Consider the following 14740-nt stretch of genomic DNA (forward strand, 5'->3'; position numbering starts at 1 on the left):
AGAGAAAAGAAACCCAAGTAAACAACAACAAAAAAGGTAAAAATATTATGCATTAATTCACATTCAGAATATCTCTTTGGATGTAGATGGAACTTTCATTACAAGACCATTGGAATTGCCTTGAATCATTTTATTGTTGAAAAGAGCCAAGTCTATCATAGCTGATCATTCACATAATCTTGTTGCTGTGTACATTGTTTTCTTGGTTCTACTCACTTCACTTAGTATCAGTTCATAAGAATGACAATGTTTTATAAGTAAAAAATTTTTGAAAGATTCTAGAATTCTAATCCATGCACTTTCAAATCATGATTGCAGAAGAGTGAAAATGGAACACAGTACCCGTCTTCTACCAGAGTGTAGTAATGCAAAATGGTCATGCATTGTTTTGATGTGGCCAGTGTGGGAATTTGTTTTATTTGACTAAGCGTATTTTTTATAATAGTATTCTTCTTTTTCTTTTATTGTTCAACCTGGAGGTGGAGGAGGAGAGAAGAGAGATTAAAGGAAAGAAAGAAAATAAATTCTTGCTACTCAGGAAAAAAAAAAAAAGAACTCAATAAGAAAACAAGAAATGTAGGACACTGAGAATTTAAAACATGTAAAGTATCTTGTATGGAAAACAACTGACCACAAAACAGGTCAATGAGAGATAATTTTAAAATCACTGCATACATTGAAAACCATGATTCACTTTTTTCCCCAGAAAAAGCCTGACTATTCTATTTCAAAAAATCCTAAAAGTGCCTAGATCAATTAGAATCTGAGATTAAAGTAAAAAATTAAAAAAAAAAAAAATTTAGTCACCTCCTGAAAGAAATCTCAAACCAAAATCACCCAGGAATATCAAAACTAAAAATTCAGAGCTTCTAGGTTACCAAAAAATTCTACAAGCAACCAGAGAGAAGAGTTCAAGTAGCAAAAAACCACAGTCCAGAATTGCACAAGACTAATTGTGTTACAGAAGAGGATATGATACTCTAAAATATCTAACTAAGAATAATCATATAACTAAGAATAATTTACCATGTGAAACTGGATGTAAACCAACAGGGAAAAGTATAGAATTTTACTAGAATACATTCTTTTGTTTTATTTTAAATTTTATTTGAAATTTAAAACACACAAAAAAAGCATGCCCATATACACAGTAGAACACAAAAAATTAATTATATATGGAGTTATAAATCTCCATTTCATACTGTTTTTTAAAAAATACTTTTGAAATTGTCCTTGTTTATCCTTCCTTCTGTTCTCCTCTGGGAATTTTTATATATTTTAATAGTTATCTTTTTTTTTTTCTTCTTCAGTATCATTGTGAAATTCCCTTGTCTAACCCTCCCTAATTTAAAAAAGAGAAAGAAGGGAAGAAAAATAACTCTTGTAAAAAATAAGCACAGTTAATCAAGATAAATGAATCCACACAATGACCATGTCCAGAAATATGTGTTACTTTTTACACTTTTGAGTTTATCACTTATCTTTCAAGAGGTGGATAATGTTTCATCCTAGTCTTCTGAAGACATAGTTGGTGATTAAAGTAACCAGAGTTTCAAAGTTGTTTATCTTCATATCGCTGTTCTTCAAGTAGAACAGAACACTTTCAAGGAAAAAAATAAGAATTGGATAGAATTTTTGGGATACAAACATAAGAGACAAAGACACCTAAATAGGTAGATATATCTGGACAGTTGAAAGAGGCTAAATACAATGACTCATATTACCCAAAATCCTACTTAAAAGGAAACTATGCCCACAAAAAGGAAGGAGAAAAGGGAGTAGCACAAGAGAAAGTCTTGTCCCAAGGGAAGAATAGTTCATCCTACCAAAAAAAATATTGTAATACTTTGGGAAGGAAGTAGAGTAAAATGCTACCTGCTCACCAGTAATTGCAGGAACAATCCATTATTACATAAGCTTTTCTACAAATAGTATGAGCATAGATTATATTTGTTTTGTACATGTAGGGATACCACTATTTAAATGCCCATAAACTCTAATCCAGAGATTAGAAAAGGAACAGATCTACTTGCCAAAAAAAAAAAAATAAAAATTATCATTATCATGAAGTACCAAATAAAAAAGTCCCAGTGCTTTGTGAATTTTCCCTATGATGCATTTCCTAGTATTTTTAGTATAGTAATCTAGACCAATCGTGTCCCTAAACGAAAATATTAACTGGCAAAAGCAATGTAAGTCTTCAGTGAGCTTTTGGCTCCCACCTGCCTCTGCATTTCTCTTCCCTGATTGGGCCTAGAAGATCCAATCCTGCCACCTGTGCCCACTAAAGGCTGCCCTGAAAAATCACTACAAAAAAGAACAAATTTAAAATCCCCAAATAAACACCAAATTTGAAATCCTGAAAATTAAAAGATGAAATTAGTAAAATTAAGTGTATGAAATTTATTAAATAGTAATTGAATTGATCAGGAAAGGAGAAGCTAGATGGCAAAATGGATAATACACCAAAATTGGAGTCAGGAAGACCTGAATTCAAATCTACTCTCATATACTTACTAGCAAAGTTCTAGTCACTGGGCAAGTCACTTAACTCCAATTGCCTACAAAAAAAACAAAACGTGTAAATGGATCCTCAGACATGAAAGTTAAAGAAAAAAAAAAATTACTCAATGAAATTAGGAATTGATTTTATGAAAAAAAAAACTAACAAAAAAGATAAAGCATTAGTTAATATGATTGAAAAAGAAAGAAAACCAAATCACTGTTTCAAAAATAAAAAGGGTAAACATATAGCATTAATGAAAATAAAATTAAAACAACTATTAGGAATTATTTTGCACAAATATTGCCAATAAATTTAACAATTAAAATGAAATGGAAAATATAAACTTCTGACAAACATGAGGAAATATAATATCTTAATAAATTTATCAAATTATTTATTTAGAGAAGCAACTGCAATTAAGTGACTTGGCCAGAGTCACACAGCTAGTAGTAAGTGTTAACTGTCAAATCAAATTTGAATTCAGGTCCTTCTGACTCTAAGACTGTTGCTCTATCCATCAGGCCATCTAGTTGCCCCTTTTTTCTTTTTCTTTTTAATAAACCAATTTTAGAAAAAGAAATTGAATAGTCCATCAACAAATCTAAGAAAAAAGCAGGATCAAATGGATTTTTTTATAAGTGAATTCTCCTAAACCTTTAAAGATCAACTAATTCCACTATTGCCTATTTGGAATAATAAGCAAAGAAGGAATCCTACCAAACTTCTTTTATGAAACAAATAAAGTGCTGATATTTAGACCAGGAACAACAAAAACAGAAAGAAAGTTACAAACCAATTTCTCTAATGAATATTGATGAATATTTTGATGCAAAAATTCTGAATAAAATACTAACTGGGCAACTACAGAAAAATAGCACAAAGATTCTGAACAATTGGTCAAAATGTAACCAAGAAAGGTTTATACCAGGAATTCAGAGGTGGTTCTATATAACAAAAACTGCTAATATAATTGATTGTATCAATAACAAAAGCAAGAAAAATTATATTATCTCAATAAGTGCAGAAAAAGTTTTGAGCAAAATACAACACATTCTTTAAAAAAAAATACTTGAAAACATAGGTATAAATGAATTTTTCCTTAAAATGATAAGAAACATCTACCTAAAATAATCAACAAACATTATCTGCATTGGAAATAAATTAGAAGCCTTCTTTATAAGATCAGGGGTAAAACAAGGCTGCCTATTATCACCAATATTACTCAAAACAGTACTAGAAATGTTAGCAAGAAAAATAAGAGAAGAAAAAGAATAAAGGAATCAAAATGTGAATGAGAATATAAAGCTATCTCTTTTTTGCAGATAATGTGACATACTTGAAAAAATCTTGAGATTCAACTAAAAAATTAGTTGAAACAATAAATTTAGCAAATTAGCAGGATATAAAAGAACCCACCTAAGCCATCATCATTCTTACATGTTGTTAACAAAGGCCCACAAAAAGAGAATTATCTCTTGATATTTCATGTAAAATAAAAGACATGTTTCAACAATAAGGTGATTCCATAGACTTGAGATGGAAAGTGCCATTCAATCCAGAGAGAGAACTATGGAGACTGAATGTGGATCAAAGCATAGTATTTTCACATTTTTTTTTTCTTTTTGGTGGAGTTGTTTGTTTACTTTTTTTTTTCCTTTCTCACAGTTTCACCTCTCCCCCTTTTGATCTGATTTTTCTTTTGCAGCATGATGAATATGGAAATGTGTTTAGGAGAATTGTACACGTTTAACTTATAATGCATTGCTTGCTGCCTAGGGGAGGATGAAGAGGGGAAAGGAGGGAGAAAATTTTGGAACACAAGGTTTTGCAAGGGTAAATGTTGAAAACTATCTTTCCATGTATTTGGAAAAATAAAAAGCTATTATAAAAAAAGTAAAAGAGATATTTTATTTAAAACGACTGTAGACAATCTAAATTACCTGAGACTATATCTGCCGAGACAAACCTAAAAATGGCATAAAATTATAAACACACTTTTCATTTTAAAAAAAAAGTCATATTTAAATAATTGAAATAATATTAATTATTCACAGATGGACTCAGCCAATTTAATAAAAGTGACAATTCTAACTAATCTACTTATTCAGTGCTGTTCCAATTAAACTGCTAGTGAAAGAACTGCCAGATCTTAAACTATTATTCATGTTCTTCAGGCATTTTAGTTGGATTTGACTTTTTGTGACCCTATTTGCAGTTTTCCTAGCAAAGATATTGGAGTGGTTTGGCATTTCCTTCTCCACCTCATTTTACAGATGAGGAAAAGGAGGTAAACAGTGTTAGATGACTTGCCTAGGGTCACACAACTAGTAGGTGTCTAAGGACAAGTTTGAAAGCAGGAAAATGAATCTTCTTAATTTCAGACTGGACACTATCTACCATACTACCATACTACCTATCTACTACCTATTTCTGAGAATTACAAATATTCAAATCAACTATGAAGAACTTGGGAAGGAAAATGTTATCCACCCTAGAGAAAGAATGAACATATGGAAGTGTATATGATTTTAAACACACACACACACACACACACACACACACACACACACACACCACACAAACTTCTGGGTTGGGAGGCAGGAAGACAACTCAAAGGAAAGTTCCTGAAAGGAACTCAAAATGTAATAGAAAAATTATTTAAAAAAAAAAAAAAAAGATATCCTTCCCTCCCCCCCCAGGCAGATAGCAGGCATGTATATAATTGGACAGCCTTCTCATACCCTTGTCTTCCCTCCCCTCTTCCTTCTATATCAGGAGAGTATATTCTGGTATATCACCTTGTCCTTTCTCTTCACTTTATTTTCCTAGATTGCACAGATTGTAGCACAGATGAAAAGACCCTTCTTTGTCATCAGCAACAACCTTTCTCTTCCCTCACACTCAAGAAGAGATAATTGGGATGATGATTTTCATCCACCTACCTCTATGCTCATGAAAGAAAGAGGAAACTCCCTGAACTTCTTTGGAGCTCAGGCTTTAATATAAATGAACAGACCCTTCTTTCCTAGGGATCTCTTTGGGACTTCAGGAATCATGGATGATGGATGTTTGGGGCATCCTGATGCATTTATGGGACAGCTAGAGAACATATTTCCTGCACCTTGGTGGGGCTCAGGTAGCAATAGGGAAAACAAGATCTTGCTCCACAGGAAGAAGGGACCATTTCTTAGTCTCACCTACAGGGATGACTGCATGTTATGTATTCCTGGTAATTTAGGACTATGGTGCCATATAGGGTAGGGGAAGGATCCTCCATGGGCCCAGTCTGGTTAAGGAAAGGGAATGGGAGAATTCTTTTGAGGCTCTTCTCCTCCTCTACCTCTAGGACAACAAAGGGGAACTCTTATAGGGTCCAGAAGGATTTATAATAAATAAAACCTGAAAAGAATAAATAAATAGCTGCAGCATCAAAGTAAGTATCAATCAGACAAGTGAGAGAAGAGTCTGCTGTTGGGGCTCAAATAGCCAAACACAAAACTCTCTCATATCTGAAATTTTCCTTTTTTTAAAAAAAAATTTTTTTTCAATCAAGAAAATCTGCCCTCTCTTCCCACTCCACTGATAAAGTACTGACTATACTGTCCCCCAGTAGGTGAAAGCCAGGTTTATTGCATTTCATCCTCTTCCTTAGGGTAGGAAAAACTTACAAGTTTTTTCCCAAGGGGAGTGTCTAGTCTCTTTATATGATTCCAGCCCTCACTGATGGTGTTTTCCCAAGTGTAAGGAGTGGGTTTCTGCATCCCATTTTCATTTAACCACTAACAATGGGATTAGCTTTTACAAAGGAATACTTATTTCTTAACATATTTAAACAGCTCTGCTCGGTTCCTATAACACAGTCTCAGTTACAGGTCCAAAATACCCCCTGCGATGGAGTCCCAAGCAACATGGCTCCTCAGCACTTCCTTGCTAAATTAATTGGCCATGACATTCTAGCTGTAAACCTGGATCCAAGGTCATCATAGCTTGAACTCCAAGCTCCATGGCCAGCACCTAAAACTGAGAAGGACAAATGAAACAGAATAAAAACTTTTATTCATGAACATGTCTGCCTGCTGGTATGAAAGAGAATAGAGGGGGAAGAAATCCCTCTCTCCTGGTTCAGTTCATGGCATTCACACTATGGATGAACTGTGTGAAATTTTTGCAGTAGGAAAGAGAGAGACTGTCTTAGTCTGGCCAGTTTTAAAAGCATTGTCAGTCAAAGGAGGCTATTCTCATCCCTATGGTAGGAAGATGCAAAATGTAGGGTTCTTCTTTGTTAGGAGAATGGATCAGTACAAGGCAGAGTTTCTTGCCTCTGTTGCAAAATAGATGTTACTGTCATTCAGTAATTTCTGACTCTTTGCAATCCCTTTCTTGGCAAAAAGCTGGAGTGGTTTGCCATTTCCATCTCCAACTCATCTGACAGATGAGGAAACTGAGGCAAATAGAGTTAAGTGATTAACCCAGGTCACACAACTCAAAGTAAAAGAATCTTCCTGATTTCATCCCTGGCACTCTATCTATTGCAACACCTAGTTTTCCTGTTACAAAATATATAGTTAATTTAACATATTTAACATGTATTGGTCAACAGGACATCTGGGAGAAAGGGGGGAAGGAGGGGAAAAATTAGAACAAAAGGCTTGGCAGTTGTCTATGTTGTAAAATTACCCATGTATATATCTGGTAAATAAAAACTATTATTAAAATATAAAAAAAAAACAAAAAACAAAATATATAGTTAAGCAAAACAAATCCCACATTGTCCATGTTAGAAAAAAAAAAAGTCAATCTGTACTCTTGAGTTCATCACCTTTCTTTGGGTAGATACTATGTTTCACTGGGATATGTGATGTGTTTAAGGAGGATTATACCCTCTCACATAAGGCATTGCTAAATCCTTTTCAGTACTGTTCATTCACCTTCTGTTTCCACTTGCAACTAACTCTCACCTGTGGCTCCAAGAATCAATCACACACAACAGCCACAGCTCAGTACAGCTACCTTGGCAGAGGTGCTACATCCGGTTGATGATAACTGACAGGCTTCAAACCTGCTGTTGGTGAGTTAAGCGGGGGGTGGGAGGATATGAACTCCAAGCATGTGAACACTTCACCAGCAGAATGAGCAGATAGGAATAATTTGTTTCAATGGCCAGGAAGGTGATTGTAGAGTGCTTAGAGCTTGGTCAGACACCAAGGTCATCCACTGAATTCTGGATTATTGCCAGCTGTCCTGACTTTTGCCCTACCACCAGATTGTGATGAAAAAGCAAATGAACCTGATGACTTTGTGCAACTTTGCCTTACTAAAATCCAGTTCACACACAAATCATCATTTTGTGATGTTATCAGTCCTTTTTGAAAAATGAAAGCTAAACAGCATAATAGCATTACTATCTTTCATCATGAGTCTTCTGGAATTATGGTTGGTCATTGCACTGATCAGAGTTTGTTTTTATAATATTGTTTTGTTTCATTTTTTTCCTGAGGGAATTGGGGTTAAATGACTTTCCCAAGTCACACAGCTAGGAAGTGTAAAGTGTCTGAGATCACATTTGAACTCGGGTCCTCCTGAATTCAGGGCTGGTGCTCTATCCACCTCACCACCTAGCTGCCCCCTTATTGTGTTTTTTTATAAATTGTTCTCCTGATGCTGTTCACTTCATTCTACATTGATCCATGCAAGTCTTCTCAGGTTTCCTGCAGACCATCCTCTTCATTTATTTCTTAAAGAAGAATAGAAGAGGGGGCAGCTAGGTGGCGCAATGGATGGAGCACCAGCCTTGAATTCAGGAGGACCCGAGTTCAAATCTACACTTAACACTTCCTAGCTGTGTGACCCTGGGCAAGTCACTTAACCCCAGACTCAGGGGGAAAAAAAGAAGAAGAATAGAAGAATAGATAATCACATTCATGTAATATGACTTGTTAAACTCTTTATCAACTTATGAGAAAGTGAGACTAATGACCCTGCACAGCCCTCCCTCACTCAAATCCAAATCCCTTGCATGTCATAGCATCACTTCCCTTATGTCATAGTGATTTTTGAGATCAAAGGAACACCACCGCCACCACCACCAACCCCTCAATTTCCCATTCTTTATCTTCCATAAAAATAGCTATAAGAAACATTTTGATTTCTGTGGATATTTACTTTTTTCTTTGATCTCTCCAGATATGCAGTTAGTAATGGATTTGTTAGATCAAATCGTATGAAGAATTTAATAGATTTTTGAAATATAGATCCAAACTGCTTTCCTCTTGTTCTTTTTAAAATGCTTCAATGATTTTATTTTTTCCAACACCCCTACCAAACAAATGTCTAATGTATACCTAATCCTGCATCTCCAGTCTTATTACCTCTCTGCTAGAATTTGAGACATAGGCTTCATCATTGGTTCTTTGAAGCTATAGTTAATCATTGCATTGATCAGGATTGCATCTTTCAAAGCTGTTTTTCTATACAATGTTATAGTCACTGTAAAGGTAAAAATAACTTTGGAAGAAAAGCAAAAGTGCAAACAGTTTACACTCATTTCCCAGTGTTGTTGAATTAGGACCAAGATTGCTCTTCTTTTCTTCTTTCTCATTCAGAAATGAGCCAGTGTTGGAAATTTTGCTCATATATTTACCCAGAAATGAGTGTAAACTATCTGCATTTTTGTTTTTCTTCCCAGGTTATTTTTACCTTCTGAATCCAATTCTTCAGTTCTGCACACATATATTGTATCTAGGATATACTATAACATATTTAACATGTATAAGACTGCCTGCCATCTAGGGGAAGGAGTAGAAGGAAGGATGAGAAAAATTGGAATAGAAGTGAGTGCAAGGGATAATATTGTAAAAAATTACCCATGCATATGTACTGTCAAAAAAAAGTTATAATTATAAAATAAAAAAGAAGTTTAAAAATGCAGATTAAAAATAAAAAGTATATATTTACCCAGTCAGGAAATTTAAAATTTAATCAAAGACAGAAAAGAAATTCTAAGTTTAGGCAAATGGGTGAATGTCTGCTCATAGTATTTACACAAAAATGTCTAGGGGAAGTGGATTCTCTCTTTTATCAGATGAGTGATATGGAAATTGAAAAGTTTTTTTGATCAAAATTTGGCTGCTTAGTATTACATATCCCAAGATCTTCACTGGATTTATCTCTCATTAAAATATTCTCTCCCATTAATTGTTTTCATTGTTTGATATTTTACTTTTCAGTATTTACAAGTAAACAAAATTTTAACATTTGTTTTTAAAACTTTTAATTCCAGATTCTTTCCTTTCCTCCCATTCCCATCTCCTAACTCCCATTGAGAAAGTACATGTGAAGTTATGCAAAACATTTCCATAAAAATCATATTGTGAAAGAAAAAAAAGTCAAGAAAAATAAAGTTAAAAAAAAGTATGCTTCAATCTGTACTCAGACACAATCAGTTATTTTTCTGGTGTATGGATAGTATTTTTCATCTTACTCCTTTAAAGTTTTCTTGGATCATTGTATTGCTGAGAATAGCAAAGTCATTCTTCACAGATGATTAATTATAATATTGCTATTACTTTGTATACAGTACATTTCACTTTACATGAGCTCATGGAAGTCTTTCCTGGTTTCTCTAAGAGCATATTGCTCATCATTTTTTATAACACAATACTATTTCCTATTCCCGAATTGATTGGCATCCCCTAAATTTCTAATTTTTTGTCCTGAGAAAAGAGCTGGTATAAATATTTTTTTACATATATATGTTTCTTTCTTTCTTTTTGTTTTGTTAAGTGACTTTATAGCCCTTTGGGCATAGTTCCAAAATGTTCTATAGAGGGGTTGATTAAGTTCACAATTTCACCAACAATGCATTAATATTTCATTTTTCTGATATTCCCTCCAACATGTCATTTTTTTTCTGAACTATTAGCTAATTTAATAAGTATGAGGGAATACCTCAGAATTGTTTTCATTTGCATTTCTTCAATCAATACTGTTTTTTTTTTTAATATGGCTATAAATAACTTAATTACTTCATCTAAAAATTATTTATATCTTTTGGTCATTTATCAACTGAGGAACGGCTCTTAAGTTTTCTTTTATAAATTTGACTCAGTTCTCCATATGCTTGAGAAATGAGGTTTTTATCAGAGAAACTTGCTTCAAAATTCTTTTCACAATTACTGTTGATAACTATTTCCCCCTGGATTCTTCTATTCACTCTCTCCTTTTACCATATCCTTCCTCAAAAGTGTTTTGCTTCGGATTACTCTCTGCACCAATATGCCTTCCCTCATGCCCACTTTTCTCTTATTCCCTTCTCCTTCTACTTTCCTGAAGAATAAGATAAATTTCTATACCCATTGAGTGTTTATGTTATTCCCTCTTTGAGCCAAGTCTGATGAGAATAAAGTTTACTCACTCCCCCTTTTCTTCCCCTCTTCCCCTCCATTGAAAAAACTTTTTAAATTGTTAACCAGAGCCAATCACCACCTTCAGGAACACCAACTTTTTTTTAATATTCTAAAAATAGTATTTTAATAGTATTTTTCCAAATACATGCAAAGATAGTTTTCAACATTCAGCTCTGCAAAACATTGTGTTCCATATTTTTCTTGCTCTCTCTCTAGCCCCACTCCCCAAGACAGCAAATAATCAGATATTGGTTTAACATGTGCAATCCTTTTTTTTTTGGTATTTATCTATTTTTTTATAAAAATTTTATGCATAGGTAATTTTTCAGCATTGACAATTACAAAACCTTTTGTTCCAATTTTTCCCCTCCTTCCCCTCACCCCTTCCCCAAGATGGTAGGTTGACCAATACATGTTAAATATGTTAAAGTATAAGTTAAATACAATATATGTATACATGTCCATACAGTTACAAAAAGAATCGGACTTTGAAACAGTGTATAATTAGCCTGTGAAGGAAATAAAAAATTCAGGCAGACAAAAATAGAGGGATTGGGAATTCTATGTAGTGGTTCATAGTCATCTCCCAGAGATGACTTCTTTAGCTGGATGTAGCTGGTTCAGTTCATTACTGCTCTACTGGAACTGATTTGGTTCATCTCATTGTTGAAGAGGGTCACGTCCATCAGCATTGATCATCATATAGTATTGTTGTTGAAGTATATAATGATCTCCTGGTCCTGCTCATTTCACTCAGTATCAGTTCATGTAAGTCTCTCGAGGCCTCTCTGAAATCATCCTGTTGGTCATTTCTTACAGAACAATAATATTCCATAATATTCATGTACCACAGTTTATTCAGCCATTCTCCAATTGATGGGCATCCACTCAATTTCCAGTTTCTGACCACTACAAAGAGAACTGCCACAATATTATGTGCAATCCTTTTAAGCATATTTCCAAATTCATTATGCTGTACAAGAAAAATAAGGTGAAAAGTGAAAAAAAAACCCACATAAGAAAAACCAAGCAAACAACAACAAAAATTAGTGAAAATACCACTCTTTGATATACATTCAGTCTTCATAGTTCTGTGTCAGTACAGATGGTACTTTCCAAATCTACTGGAATTTGCTTGAATCATTGTTAAAAAGAGTCAAGTCCATCACAATTGATCATCACATAATCTTGTTGCTGAAGCATAACTCATTCTTCTGAGGGTATATAAGCATTGAATGCTTTCCATGAGGGTTTTTTGGCATTCAAGAGTGTCTTTGACCCATTTACTAATAAAATGTTAGCATAATTTAATAATAAATTATATCTCTCAAATTTTTCAAACATCACATGTATAGTACCCAATTTGTTTGCATTGCTTTGCTACAACAAAAAAGTGTGTCAGTCCTTTCATTTCTTTTTATTATAATATATCTAATAATGATACTATTGAGTCAAGGAAAGAACAAGAAAGTAACTCTAAAACAAACATTGAATTTTTTTTGACCAATAAAGATTCATAGTTTCATATGCAAATACTTTTTTGTATTCTTTACATATGGAAATGTTTATGTTAATTAGTGTTTGTCAAGTATAGGATAAAAATTTTTTTAAAAGATTATTGCTGATGATCATGTTGTCTTCAGCAAGAAACTGAAGACCAAAGGGGTGGGAACAGACTGGTTTTGTGTTGTTGTTGTTGTTGTTGTTTTTTCCACTATTATCATAATTGGGTGGCGTAGTATTTAGAAGAGAGATTCAGAAAGACCTGAATTAAAATCCTATCCCAGATATTTGCTAGTTGTATGAACCTGGGAAATTCATTAAATCTCCTTCTTCTTTATTTTCTTCATATGTAAAATGTGGAAAATAATAATAGCATGTCTTTTCTCACTTCTTGGCCAGTTTGGATGCAGGTGTTTTTTTGAAGGTCCTCCCACATCACAAACAAAAATATGGGTGACTGAAAAGAAAATGAAAAAGCTGCTCTAGTCTATCAGCTTGAAGCTCTAGCTAGTAATGAAAAGGCAGCAAATACAATCTGGGGTACAAACAGACCTTTGAAATCATCAGACAAAGTAAAGTCAATTGTTATCTTAACCAACTGTCCAGCTTTAAGGAAATAAGAGGATGATTCTATGCTATTGATTCAAACTGTACTACTAGTGTAGTACATGTTGTAGTCAATGGTGATAATGTTGAATTGGGTATAGCCTATGGGAAATATGAAAATGTTCTGCTTATTGTTGATTCAGGTAATTCTGATATCATTAAAAGCATGCCAGAATGGACTAGTGAAATGTAGTAAATTGTACAAAATTAATCTTCAATTAAACTGTTTAAAGCTTGTTTAAAAGAAAGAAAGAAATTAATATCTACTTCAAAAGGTTGTTGTAAGGATCAAATAAGATAGCATATGTAAAGTGCTTTGTAAACCTTAAATCACTATCTATATGTTATAACTATTATTGTTGTACATTGAAGACAAGGAATATAGAAGAGAAAACATTAATCTGAAAAGTAAACTACTGGCTAAGAAAGTATTTTGGGAAATGGTAAACAGAATGCTCTCAGAAAAAACCTGGAAAGTCCTCCATGAATTCAAGCAAAATGAAATGTATTGTGTACAAAATAATAGCAATGTGATAATCAACTATAAATGACTTTGATATTTTCAGCAATGCAATGATCCATTCTCTGAAGGACTATTCATATCCAGAGAAGGAACTGATTGTGCCAGAATAAAGATTGAAACATTCTCTCTCTGTCTCTGTCTGTCTGTCTCTCTCTCTGTCTTTTTTTCTCTCTCTCTTTTTAAAAAAATTATTTTTACTTTCTTTTGAGAAGGTTTTTTTTTTTCTACTTTCTTTTTTGGGATGGGAGATCTTTATTTTCTTTCACAACATGACTTTTAGTCATGGAAATATTTTGCATAACTTCACATGTGGTTTCTTAATGGGGACTGGGGATAGAGATAAGGGAGAGAATCTGAAACTCAAAAGTTCTAAAAACGAATGTAAAAACAATGTTTTACATGTAACTGGGGAAAAATATTAAGTTAATTAATTAATTAAAAAGAAAGTATCTGAGAATGGGATTTAACATAGCTTAAAATAAAAGGATTAATCGTTTCTGGACTGACAAAGCACATATTTTTGCTGATAAGTCTAATCAAAAGGACTTAGGGAAGAGAGCATTGATTTTTAAAGCAGAGGATTTGAGTTCAAATCCCATCTCTGTTATTTTCTACCTGTGAGATTGCATAAATCACTTTCATTTCCCTGGGCTTCAGTTTCCTAATCTATAAAAATGCTAATTAGACTAAATGATCTCAATTAGAGAGAATCTCAGAGGGAGCATTAGCATTAAGGGAAATCAGCAGGAATCTCTCTCTCTCTTTTTTTTAAATTTTTATTAATTTTATAATTATAACATTTTTTGACAGTACATATGCATAGGTAATTTTTTTACAACATTATCCCTTGTATTCCCTTCTGTTCCAAATTTTTCCCCTCCTTCCCTCCACTCCCTCCCCTAGATGGCAGGCATTCCCATACATATTAAATATGTTATAGTATATCCTAGGTACAATATATATATATATATATATATATATGTATATATATATATATATATATATGTGCAGAACCGAATTTTGTTGTTGTTGCAAAGGAAGAATTGGATTCGGAAGGTAAAAATAATCTGGGGAAAAAAACAAAAAAATGCTAACAGTTTACACTCATTTCCCAGTGTTCCTTTTCTGGGTGTAGCTGATTCTGTCCATCATTGATCAATTGGAATTGGATTAGCTCTTCTCTATGTTGAAGATATC

The sequence above is a fragment of the Sminthopsis crassicaudata genome, chromosome 2 (genome assembly GCF_048593235.1).
Source record: "Sminthopsis crassicaudata isolate SCR6 chromosome 2, ASM4859323v1, whole genome shotgun sequence".
Taxonomy (NCBI): domain Eukaryota; kingdom Metazoa; phylum Chordata; class Mammalia; order Dasyuromorphia; family Dasyuridae; genus Sminthopsis; species Sminthopsis crassicaudata.